The sequence below is a fragment of the Pyxicephalus adspersus genome, chromosome 4 (genome assembly GCF_032062135.1).
Source record: "Pyxicephalus adspersus chromosome 4, UCB_Pads_2.0, whole genome shotgun sequence".
Taxonomy (NCBI): Eukaryota; Metazoa; Chordata; class Amphibia; order Anura; family Pyxicephalidae; genus Pyxicephalus; species Pyxicephalus adspersus.
The window spans coordinates 13,021,002-13,034,567 of record NC_092861.1 but is presented as its reverse complement, the minus strand read 5'-3'; the positions used below and the strand labels follow the sequence as shown (position 1 = coordinate 13,034,567).

The window sequence follows — 13,566 nt, the reverse complement described above, 5'->3', positions numbered from 1 at the left end:
CCTTTGATATTTGTTACCCATGTATAATGCCATTTTAGCACCTGTACCCTGGTTATTTATTTTGAGATCACTCTTTCAGCTATATAAATTGAACAGTTTTTCCGTGATGCAGACTTCTCTATACAGGTAGTCCCCAGGGTTAAGGACATCTGACATACGGTCGATTCCTATATACGAATAGGGCTTCCCTGCTACCTTGTGTGTATGACAGAGGCTTTAGGGGGAGGGGGCGGTTCGCATGACTACTTTTGCTAAACACAGCTGAGGTTGCGGGTGATCCTAGAGGGGGGTGAGCTCTTTCTACAGCCTCTTGTAACTCTTTAAAGACCAAGACAAACTCTGCAGTTGTTTCTTTTTGCATATCAAAGCACAGCTTGCTCCAGAAGTTATGTCTAGGCTCCAAAAAAAAAAAAAATGTTTTTTTGCTTTTTTTGTTATTTACTCACAGTGAGGATTTTTTACAGTAACTGACACCACACTGTCTAATATTATGTTGAGACAAACATCTGTCCTAATTGCATTTATTAAAATAATATACATGTTCCGACTTACATACAAATTCAACTTAAGAACAAACCTACAGTCCCTATCTCGTATGTAACCTGGGGACTACCTGTACTATAGAATTAAATTGAGTAATTAAAACAAGTTGTTTTCCTCAATGTGTGCACCTCCAACCTGTTCTTGGACAATCAACTGTCTAGACACATTAAAAGGTGAGCACATATTATAGCATGTGTGACTATAAAAGTTGGGGTTTGACAATCGGTACAAAGAAATGACTTAAAAAACTTTTAATATTTTTAAACAATATGGTAAATTTGGTAATCCTATACTAGATAATGCAATACTTTGAACAAATAGGCAAAGCTAGTCTTTTTGAAATAATTTGATTTGGGTTAATAAATCTAATATAGAGTTGTTCAACCACAGTAACCAAGCATTGTCATCTGTGAAATATGGATTTGGAATTGTTATGGTTTGGGATTGCTTTGCTGCTTCAGGATCTAAGCAACATGCAGTCATCAAGTTATGAATCCTATATCATACCAAAGTGTGCTTGAAAATGTGGAGTCATCTGTGCAAAAGTTAAAGCAGAAATTGATCCTTTGAGAAAATAATGATCTGAAGTATACTAGCAAACCCGCCTTAGAATAGGCTAGTCAAAGCTCTGATTTGAAACTCTTGATGCTTTGATTCTCCAGGGTTCAAGGTGTTTTTCCTGCCAGGACACTTTCTGCATAGAGTTTGCCTCGTGTGTCCATGGGTTTCCACCTATATCCCAAAAACACACTGCTAAACTAATTGACTTCCTCCAATTTTAATGCATTTTGTATGGAAAAGTAATTTAAACCATCAACATTACTGTCGATATTAGATACTGGTGGACTATTATGAAAGATGACTAATACAAAGCCAAGGATGTTGGCTTTTTCCACAATACACCTTTACATTTTTTAATGTTTTAAATAAATAAATAAAGGTTACATTTTCCTTTGTATTTTTATCCAAGTATATCAAAATTCTCCATGGGCAGTGCTTAAATATAGATCTAAATTTTGCCTTTTTGTCTTGTACTTACTTTTATAATTTGTATATTTTTTATAGTAGTTTTTCCTTTTATTTGAAGATACATGTTGCTTATGCAACACAACAAATCTTCAGTGTGCATGTGAAAAATGTATCTTCCAGCAGTGTTATTCTCAGTGGAGGTGTGGTCTTTCATGGGATATTAAGAATTGTGCAGACCCTTCACAAACCTTCCTGACTTTATCAAAGCAGGCAGCAAAACTGGAGCTAGTATTAGGAGAGGAGACACACAAAGGTAGAAACTTAATATACAAAATTGTATCAGTCCTTTGATTTTAAGTTATTTTATTAGATATATTTTTACATGTGTTAATTGTTCAGCAGCTTGTATGTGAAATTATACACGGATTGAGCATGTATTTATGGAACAGGAAATTTTCTGCAACAATTTGCCTTCCTGTTCTATTCTATGTCCTGTATGTGTTCTGTATTTGCGTGAACTGCCGGACAGTCAGATTCAATACTGGCTTATTTTCAGGAATAATTCATTCAGTTTTTTGGCTTTACTTCTTCTGTCTGATAAAGTTTGTAGCAAAAATTCCGCTTTTCTACCAACAAGAAAGTGGATAGTGCTATCGATTCATTTCTATGTATATTTCTTTATGAAAGTTATTGCTGTCTTGTATAGTTAATTGGTTTAGTTTAGCTTTATCCTATTTTACAAAAATGTTACTTTTTGGTAATTTGTACAAGGATATGTTTGTATGAGGATGACATGTATTACAAATATATGTTTTATTTTATAAAGTGTGAAGATATTGTTTTAATATTACAGCAATTTGCAATGGTCAGCAAACCTGTTTGTAGAAGAACGAATTAATCAGAAGAGCAATCTTATCATTATTTTTTATATACTATGAACATGGTTGTGTTGGACTTGCGATCCCCTTAAAAACCTCTAAATTGCCATGGATGCAGGTGCACACAAAAGGGGATTTATTAAGTTTTCTTTATGCTATGACTAAGTTATGTATGTGCGAAACGCGTGGTCTTTGTTTGCTGGTTGCCCCATATTGTTTATTTTATGACGACATCTTTTATGTTCTGTTTACTGGATTTCTGCATGTAGCAAGCGTGTTACACAGACCATGTACATTTCGTTACAAAGGACAGTGGTGGATTCCCAGGTTGATTTATTAAAGAAATATAGGAGGTTTATGAAGAAAATGATCCCCTTGCAAGGAATAACTCACTTGGTGAATGAGAATGAACTCTGCTGACTTCAATTCCACAATGTGCAAGGAAAAAAATCTATTTCCTGATTGGGTAATATTTGCAAAGTGAATTTACACCAAAATTACGTAGATAAGTGACTTAACCCTTGCACAGTGGTAATTTGGTAAGTGAACAGCTTATAATCCTTAAGTAAATCAGCACCATTGCGCAGAGTTGTCCTGATCTGTGTCTGCTACATTTGTCACCAGACCAGTCTGTTCTTTTCCTCTCACTGGTTGAGTTTAGGACAAAATGCCAAATGGTATAGTTATGTATGTTATATGTTATATTTAGACCCCCAATGGTCTTCTCCATGCTCAACAATGGTCCCAGTTTTTTTGCATATGGCTGATGACAACGCATTTCACAAAAGCGACTTTTCTTAGGTTGTGGTCTGCATGCAAATGGTCTAAAGCTGCATGCAATTCTTGATGCCCATAGAGCAGTTTGCTGTAGACCTGGGAGCTGTCACCTGCAAGGTTTGTCACTTCATTTATGAAATTAACTTAATTAAATGTAGTGATTGGAGCAGCATTAGGTGCTGTTCATGCTCTGCAGCCTGTATGTCTGCAAACAGGGGACGTGCAGACAGGATAAGATAGCTAAGCTAAAGATCAGCATGCTACTGCTCCGCCAACGTCCAAGTAAAAGGCTGCTGGGTTGTGAAATGATGCCAATATATTACTGGATGCCACTTCTTTAAAATGTATGCAAAGTGCAAAAAATACCTCTTATTATACCAAAAATCTTTTGAGTTGATGATTACCTGTGCAAAAGAAAGATGACAAGGAGGGAAAAGATAAGAAGAGGTTCTTTAGAATCCATTAGACGTTTGGTAGGTAGAGCTGACACCCCGTGTTTTCTAATTTAGTGCCAGAAAATATGAGTTGTCATGTCAAAGAGGTACCTAGAATTAATGATTAAAGTATGTTCTTGCATTCCATATATATATGTGTGTTAATATATATGTACTGTATATGATTAAGAAAAGTTGCAGCGCAGAATTCCAAATTTTTTTCGGAGAGTTCATGTTCGTATATCAATTGCATATTTAGCTGTTTGGCAGGAGTTAAGCTTAAAGTCAGTTAAAGCTTTAATATGATGAACTGACTGGCAATGAAACTGGCACAATGGTATTTGTCTTGTATACAAAATTTGAGCAGCTTTAAGGTACCCATGTCACAGTTGATTGAAATGTTAGAATTCCACAAGGAAGACACAGATTGACTTAAGCCTGTAAATGGAGCATTGGCAAATTTTTCTCTTTTCATGAAAGGCTCCTTCTGCGCATGCCGAATAGCTTGGGCATGCGCAGAAGGAGCACCCAAGAGCCTCCCAGGATGTGTGACGTAGGTACCCATGTCACAGTTGATTGATATTTTAGAATTTCAGATTGACTTAGAACTATTAGTTTAGAAGACACAGACTGACCTAAGCCTGTAAATGGAGCATTACCTACTTATACATTGCTTGAACCTTTATCCTTCATCAGACATAGTCTGGAACTTGTTGCACTTGTCCTAAGTGGAGAATAATATCACCAGCTTAAACCAGCCATTGCTCTCTGTGTTAAAACTGCAAGGTGCCTTTTATTTTTAAAGGAAATGAAGTGCAATCCTGTCAATGATTGGTGCATACATAAAGTCGGTCTATATGTCTGTTTTGTACAAGAAATGAAAGTTAACATAGTTATCTTTACAGCCTATAATCATGTTTATCATGTATGGGTCATCTGCTGTTTTCAGGAAATCCAAACATGACCATTACCACACTCCACCTTAACTCAATACAATAACCTTTTACTCACCATTCCATTCTCATCATGCACACTACAGTTTATTTTAAGTATAAATAACATAAATTGTCCATAATGTGTTACTAATAAAAATGTGCACGTTTCCTCAATAGTTGTTCAGTTCCAAAGGAAAATAAGACCTCCTCAAGAATAATTCCATGTACTGGGTGGCTAAGCTGCCTTGTGGGGTCTCCCTGGAGCTCCAGCATAGCGCCTTCTAAATTAGAGCTTCTTGCAAAGTCCACAACTGCATGGCCACATCCTTGTCTGTATAGTACCACGCTGATCTACCCACCGGCTCGGTGATTTGAAGCTTTTCTATTAATGGTTCTTTTATGTAAGATATTCCGACTGTAAGTTCAGGGAAACAGCTTAGAAAGTATCTTAGCAGAGCTACTAATTTTAAAAGATGATTGGGACCAACTACAACTAACTAAATAGATTTACAGGGAACCATGAATCAATAGATGGGGATATAGTAGTATTTTAAATATAGGTGGTTTGTATCCCTAGCCACAACTTTAATAATAATGGTCCGATTATTTTATGCACACCATTCCTATTATTTTATAATAACCACTTCCAGAAACAGTTCCCTTGCAAAATCCCATAAATATCTGATAATCCTGCCTGGATTGTTCACTTATGCAGGTTCCTGAGATGCAGTGGCAACATTACTGCACTTCTCCAGAATTCAAAGCAGAGTCGCCACCTTCATGTAGGTTTAACTGCCTGCACAGATTTTGCAGAGATGGGGCTGTCAGCATTGATATGGCTAATACCACACCACTGGTGGTAGATAGGAATGCAATGATATTTGGGTTGGCAGCTGTTTCTGTTGCTGAAACTGTCCAGTGCCTGGGAGGGGAATATGTAAAGGTAAAATGAAGAAGGATTTGGACCAGTAAAGGAATGGAAAGCAAAGTAATTTGCAACCCCTATTTAATGTATAGCGCTGCTTAATATGTTGGCGTTATATAACTACTGTTTTTATTATTATTATTATTATTATCAATATTATTATTATGAATAATATTATTAAAGCTCATAATTCATATAATATTTGGATTTGATCATTTTAGATGGTCATAGCAGAATATTTACTTTTTCTTTAAATTTACAATATTTTATTTCTTTTTTTGTTGTTGTTTTTTAATACACTGGGGTCTAAATTCTCTATTTATTTTTTATTGTTTCCTATGTCCCTATTGCAGATTCTCTCCCCACCCCTTTCCCATGTGGCTAAAACCACTAACATTGTGACAATAAGTGAAGGGCATTCTCTCTATTAACCCCTAGCTAAGTAGTGGAACCCAACAGGCATAGATACCCGATGATACTAGAACAGAGAATTTCCTTACCTCGGAAGTCCTTTAGTAAACTTGCACACCAAAGATTTATATACAATATAAGTGCCATTGTCTGTAGTTCAATCTTTCCACTTGCAGAAGATAAACTGCAAAACTGTAAGTGAAGTGGCGGGCTTACTGATCTATAGAAATGAATGCTGACACATGTGGATTAAACATCACAGCAAACAAAGCATGAATCTTGTTTATTCTGAATTGAAAAATTATCACATCCAGTAGGCACTAATTATTATTAGGCTTCAAGCAGCTTTCTTAAAGCTGCAACCCGGAAACAAATATTGTTTAAATACAAGTGTCACGTATATTCTTAAATCTTGATGTGTTTTGTGTTGTTCTAGATCCGTGTAGCTATACAGCTCATTTTTTCTCTATGCGGACGCTTTTTTGTAAAAAGCAACCTCTTTTACAAGGTAATACTTAGCAACTTATACTATGGGCTTTCACACTCCTAATATGATACATTTTATTTGTTATATGTTCAATAAAATTTGTTACCTAATTTACGTTTAAGTTTAGCAATAAGTTTTTAAAACCCCACTCATAGCATATACATTTTTTCTGATTTTGGGGTACCATTTAGGATCTATATACAGTTTTATGAAAGAATCAAGGTAATATTTGAGTTTTTTAAACACATTTGGCACACAAATGGAAACTTTATACCTTTTTGGTATTAAGTAATGTTTAAAAGTTCTGAAAAAACGTGAAGCTAACCCAAAAACCTACTATGCGCTTATTAAAAACAATAGCACTGAAGATATGTGTGCATTCTCCCTAAACTGGAGCTGAAGGGTGCTGTAGAGATTTGAGAAAGTTGCTCCAAACTTGTTATTTGCTGAATTTGATTCTTGGATGACTGTGAGGAAAGTTAAAAAAAATCTATCCATTGAACATTAATTCTAAACCACAGCTGACCCCAAGTTTTACAGAGTTGAGATAGGAGAGGACTTTGAAATTCTTTTGCAAACATTATTACTCAGCAGAGGGATTCTTAAGGAGGCACCAGACACCAGTCTATTATGTTTTTAATGTGGGTCCTTTGCTGTTTTCTCCATTGTAGCAATTGGACTTTGATTTTGAAATTTGGCCCCACTGCAGGCTGCAATGTGATGGCACGTCAGATAGAGTGGACCATTTACAAGCATTTCACCCTTTGTGAGTGAGTTAGGTTTATATTATAATCAATAAATGTATTTCCTTTCATTGGATTAGGTTGGAGAACTCGATTCCTTCTTATTTAACATATCAAAAGCTCTCAACTTTAAATCAGCATTCAGCTTTGCAATATCAAAAGATTTGCTTTGCTAGAGAATGGACGTGTCTCTTTCAACCTATGTAACTTTGTAAGTGGTTAACTTAAAGAGGAACTTAACTCAAAAGGGACTAAGACAAAAAATACAAAACCTTCAATCCCGCCACACAGTCGATCGGTCCGGAGGTGTCTTCCATCAGGTCCGGCGTCGTCCCAGCATCTATTTTTGGCCTGGTGCGCTGGGCAGCGCCATCTTCGCCTCTTTGCCGGGTTTTTCTTCCTACGTCACCCAACCCAGGCACAAATTTGGGTGTCGTAGGTTGTCGCACGTGCGTGAGATTGACAAATTTTTCTCTTTTCATGAAAAGCGCAAAAGCATGAAAAGCGCAAAAGCGCTTTTCATGACATGCGCAGAAGGAGGCTTTGCGCTCCTAGGTCAATCAAAACCGCTCATTTTAGTAAGCGTAAGGATAGATATTTTGTAATATAAAGCGTATCCATATACATTTTTCTAGCAGTAAATTCCATAAGATGTGCTGAGAAAATAACTCTTGGCCCATTTGTGGCTCTGGAGATGGACAGTCTTAGTTTAAATGGTTGTTGTGGCTTTTAGCACAACGTTGACTTTTGTATTACTTAGACCTGGAAAATCATCTGCATGCTATGGCTGTTTGACCTTACTAATAAGACTGACACATTGGACTGAAGCAGAGTCACATGCAGACATTACATGCCGTGTTTCTCCAGGTCTGGTGTGAGCAATGAGGATGGAGGTTCTTCCTCTGCGATCAGGAAATGGAAGCAGCTGACTGGACACCCTGCTGTTCAGGAAGACAGGATATAATGCTACTTAGTCCCTTAACCTCTGAGCCATTTCTCTGTGCTCTCTACATTTCATATCACGGCCATTGGAGGATTTATCAATCACCATAATACGTTCTGTTCAATATTGGTGACCTGCTTGCCTGGATGCTGCTGTAAATCATCTTAGGTTGTATTCATTAGTTACTGTACTAGAGCACCTGTTCTATACAAACATGACCTGTCTATATACACAGTAGAATGGAAAGTCATGTCCATAGAGCAGGTTGGAGCTGCTTAGACACTTGGCAGGATTTAATTCTTTTCTCTCATTGGCTTACCTTCATTTGTCCCGATGGTGTCATTTCCAAACTGTAATCGCAGGGAATTTGGCTGGAAATGCTGATGTCAATAAAATGTGAATATATATATAGTAAAATCTACTATGAACAGAATAGAACCATAAGTACTTAAGGTTTTAGTGCACCTTAAAGCTCCATTACTAGATCTACCCCAGTTAGATTTCAGTGCTGGGAGCCCAGAGCATCGTATCTGGCAAATGGGCCTTTGGTCATGAAAACTCAAACTTTTCTTATCCACACACACCTATAAAGTGTCCTAAACATCAATGCATCCCTGACACAACCTTACTTTTTTAACTCCCAAACCCCTATAATATTTTCTCTTAACCTGTAAAGTGGATCCTTAGGAGCTGACCTCCAGGCATGTAAATATACGTTTTGTTAAAATACAAGGGATAAATCTAAAAAATTGTAGTAACTGCAGTAAAACACAAGAGCTTGGTTACCTTTCTTACCCCAACCTGTAGGAGTACCAACAAATTGATGATGCCCCCTCTTCACATGTGCATGCAGCAAAGCCTCATGTGCTCAGAGTATTTCCCCTTTGTCTCCTAATCTATAAGCTTTTGTAGAGAGTGTAAGGATACTTACACACATTAAATTTTTGATGCTGGAAACAATCTTTTGTGATCCAAAGAATGTCAGATGACCAAACGAGCACTATACACACACCGTTCTGTTCCATGGATGGGGAGGGAGGAGAATGAGCAAGTGGCACCCTGCTGTGCTCTTCCCCCGTGACTTGTACAGCGGTAGTTCTCCATTGGTCATTCATGGATCTGTCTGCTCGAGGCAAGCCTAACCATATTTAGTGGCCAAGAATCATCCGACATTTATACTTTGCCTAACAAGATATTGATAACATTTATGCAGTGTGTAGAATCCTGTATGGCCATTCTCTTCCCCTTCCCTGCGATTCTCAGGCTGTATCCCTCATGATCTACAACTTATGTCTGGGATCTGTCTTTCTCTGATGTACTCTGACCTCTGCTTTGTTCTGGAATCCTAGATATGAAGGGGAATGTTTTATGTGCAGTTTATCACTAGACTATAAAGAATGATACTAACATTGTTTATGACTAAAGATAACTTATACACTTTAATAGGAAATGGATTATTGTGGGCCAGTGGTCAGGAGTTTTCCCAGAGTCTCCAGGGAGCCATATTTTTAGAGAGAGGTGCTGAACATTATTTGTAAGTCTATTTGTGTCAATGTGCCTGTGTTTTTTTTCTGGAACCACGAGGATTCATTGGCTTCCTTGAGCAGCTTAAATTAAAAGCTTTGCCCATGACATGACATAGAATAACAGAAATCTGTTATTCTATGTGTGGGAGCACCAACATTACTCTACTTACTGTGACTATAGATCCTCTGATTGGAAGATCAATGATTTATATTTGCTATGGTGCCACCCCTGTACTAGTAATGTCAAGGCTTGCCAGTATGGGCAGTGAGAAAAATGGACTGGGCACTGAATCTACATTTGTTTCACCAGAGCCCATACTAGTAGAAATAGATTTGGGGCCTATGAGATGTGATCAGAGGTTGTGTGTTTGCATCCCTGGCTTTGGCACTGGGTGGTATGGCTTTTAACCAATGCATCCCAATTTTTGGTGAATAATGTTCTCCATACCCCGCAGTGCCTAGCCAAAATAATCCACTATTGCCGTAACCTACTGCTAATATTATTTTATAGAAGATGCTATAACATCTTATTATTATTTTATAGAAGATGCCCACAACATAGCTTCTGGCTGAATCTTTTATTGTTACATCTTCAGCTTACAGATTTGCACAGCGAGAAGTGGGGAGCCTTTGAGCCAGTAAAGTTGCCCCCCACCTTGTACATTAAACAACAGGGCTCAATTCTTTCTATTGGCTGTTAGTTGTTATATGCGGTAATGCTCCCTGCTGTGTATTTCCCTCCAGTAGATATCCACCTATACATATCTCACCTGGTACCAACCACTTCTGCTTTTCTCACTTCCATGGCACTAACACAGAAGAGGAAGAGGGAAGTGTCAAGTGACTCCATTTTGTAATATTTTCACAATTGGGTCTGCTGCTAAAAAATCTTTTGGGGTCAATAGGAAAATTCACCTCCCAACATTAGAACCCTGAATCACATGGTATTATACTTTTTGAATGCCTGAGATAATGAGAGTAGACTTAGATTTAGATGCCTAATTGACAAAAATAGGACGTAAGTGAATCTGATATCTGAATCTGAGTTTTGCTTGATTGCTAATCTTTTTTTTAATACAGCAGCTGAAAATAAATACCCTGGACAGTTTATTCTTGAAAATTTCCTGCAGAACACTGGGTGTTTTCTTGGGATTACGCATAGACATATGGCATACTATTCACAGTGTTAGCAGAAACTTCTTGTTATTTTACTATTGGTGTCAACAGTAACTTTTTGATTTGTATGGATTTAAAACAAAATCAGTGAAAAACTGAAAAGCACCATATAATGTGTCAGCAAAGCCAATCTACCAACTACTTTATGGAAGTTAGTAAAAGTCTAAGAAAGAGCAACTGTTTATACTAACACTGTAATATTTATATTAGATACAATAGAATAAAGAAAAGATATGTGGACAGAGTCCCTTTAAAACGTCACACTCCCTTATCTCACCCGTCCAGTCCTAGGGACACAATTCTTCGACTGTGCATTCTATAATGTCAGTAGTTTCACAGGGAGATTTTGTATGTTACATAAAGACTGTCTACTGCACATTGTCTGAAGTTCCTTTTTAGATGAATGTTCTATTTTTATCCGCTAATTTTCTTTTCTATTGTACACAAAACACTCCGGACCTTCCTGACTGCGCTCTACTCTCTCAAACCCGAACAACTGACTGGTTGAGTTGTATGGCAATGAATAGTGACAGACTGACTCTCCTGCCAATAAAACTGCCAATAAAAACAGTTAAACCAATCAAACATGAAAATGTGTTTTTTTTTTTACAGACTGAGAGATTGTTCATCCAGCAAATTATTCTCCCAGATGGTTTGACTGCCAAATCCCTGTGTTCTAGTAACCTTATCTTTTGAATAGTCTTAATTCTCCAAATGATCTCCAATCGCTCTGTCTTAGTTAGTTAAAGCTTTGCCCGCTTTTTGACTCCATTGCAGCTTGTCCATACATGGAGCAGGTTCCACAGAGTCCTATTAGTCTGATATCATATCAACTCTGATGAGTGTGGGTATAAAACATTTTTGTATATGGAGTGTTGTACCATGTAAACTTCAAAGCAGCCTTTTTTACCCCAGGGAAACCACTAAAATAAATTTGGGGTCTCAAGGAACCCTGATAAAATTTATATAATAATGGTTGGGGGGAAGATGCTCCTGTTATGCTTATCTGTTAGTCAAAATACCATGAAAAAGATCATTGGTGTCATCCTACCAGGTCTAAAAATGGTGTTGAATTCAGAACTTTGCAACTCCATCAAATAGGAGGTCAATCAACCAAAGCTTAAGGAAAACCCCAACAACCACCGAAGCAATGCTAGGGTTCCATGGAACCTTGGAGAATAGCTGCCTAAAAGAGTAAAAGGATATAAATGTAACAGTTCATGGGGACTGCAGTAAATTTTACAGCATGCTTTTTTAAATACAAATTTCTAATAATCAAACATGGTGTCATCCAAGTCACTAAAATCACATATTTGTACATAAACTAGTAAAACTAACCACAGTGTGGGACACAAAAGGGAAGAAGAGATGTAAATATAATCTAAGTTTTGTAGAACACTTTGCAGTGAATTTGACATTCCCTTTAACGTTCCCTGGTTGAGAATCAATTACTGCCATTGAAATCCATAGACTTGGAAGATTCCCACCATGTCAGATTCACTGCTTTATAAATAGGCCCCCTGCCAAATCTGCTGTGATAATTAACAGATTAAATGAGAAGATAGGGAATGCACCTTGTTCACGTCCTGGTTTTATTGATTGAACAAACTTGAGAAGTTATGGTAATGTAATTTCAGCATTGGTACTCCTCGGCCTGGGAATATTATATTTGGGTTCCATCATTCACGAACATGGACAACAGCAGGCCCCTGTGCAAAATTGACTAGTGTACATCAAACCTCCCATCCAGCTCTCTATCTTTATCACTTCCACTCTCTTGTTCTCTTTTTTTCCATTCTTTTCTCTCTCCCTCTCTTTCTCTCTTTTCTTACTCTTTTTATTCTCTGTCTACCCTTCCTTGCTCATACTTGTAGGTCTACATGTGCAGAGTTTGGAGGACACCAAGCAAGCTGCTGCAGGTGCTCCTGCTGGCTGGGATGCAGACCAGGGATCCCCGCAGCAGTTTGCACAGTCCTTGCCTGCTAGCCTGCCCTCAATTAACAGCTTGCATCACTTGCCTTCAGTCTACAGCTCGTTCTACAAGCTGTCAGCTGGGGTAGGCTTTAGGCAATGACAGTGTGAATTGATAAAGGGGGCCTCTCCTTTACGGGAACTGTCCTGAGGGCCCTCATGCCGCGGTAAATGCTGCACTGCGATAAGTCCACCACTGGGTTCCCTGCTTCTAGTGCATATGTAGGTAATCAAGGTTCCGTGGACCACTTGGGTTCCTCCAGAAGTTGCTAGGGGTTCTTTGAGCAATGAGCAATTTCACTTCTCAGGTTAGTTTAACTGACACCAATGATATTTTTGGCTATGTGTAAAGGTGACATTCTTCCCAACAGCCAGCAATGTAAGGATTCTTCCTACTGACCACCACAATAATGTACTGTGAGCTGTGGATATAGTAATTATATAAGGGGTTATTTCAAGGGTTCCCCCATGTTAAAAATGTTGAGAAAGGCTCGGTTAAAGGAAGGGATAGCTGACTATTATAGATTATTGTTGATGGTTAGGTTAATGATGTGGGGTGGCTTATGTAATACAATTGATTTTTGGGGGTGGTTCTGTGTTACCGAAGGAGAGACAAAGGTTTATGATAAAGTGGCAATAATATATACCAGGGATAGGTAAAGCCCTCTGTCCGGACTTTGAATCCTGGTTGCAAAAATGAAGATATTAACCCCCTAACCGCTAAGCCCGTAATTTCTCGCACTAAATATTTTGGCTCTTTTGGTTAAGCCCGTATTTTTTCGCCTACACTAAAATCCCCACTTACCTGGTCCCGCTGTGCAAATCCAGCGTCGGTTCCGTGTTCCAGC

General features: G+C 37.9%; 1 protein-coding gene across 1 annotated transcript in view; it reads left to right on the top strand.

The window, feature by feature from the left end:
• The first annotated feature begins 1,754 nt into the window (after positions 1 to 1,754).
• LOC140328094 (adhesion G protein-coupled receptor F5-like) overlaps positions 1,755 to 13,566 on the top strand; it is a 96,310-nt gene continuing 84,498 nt past the window's right edge. Inside the window, exon 1 of the mRNA XM_072407433.1 lies at positions 1,755 to 1,825. The gene's annotated coding sequence lies outside the window, so the exon portion shown is untranslated. The remainder of the gene's footprint in view (positions 1,826 to 13,566) is intronic.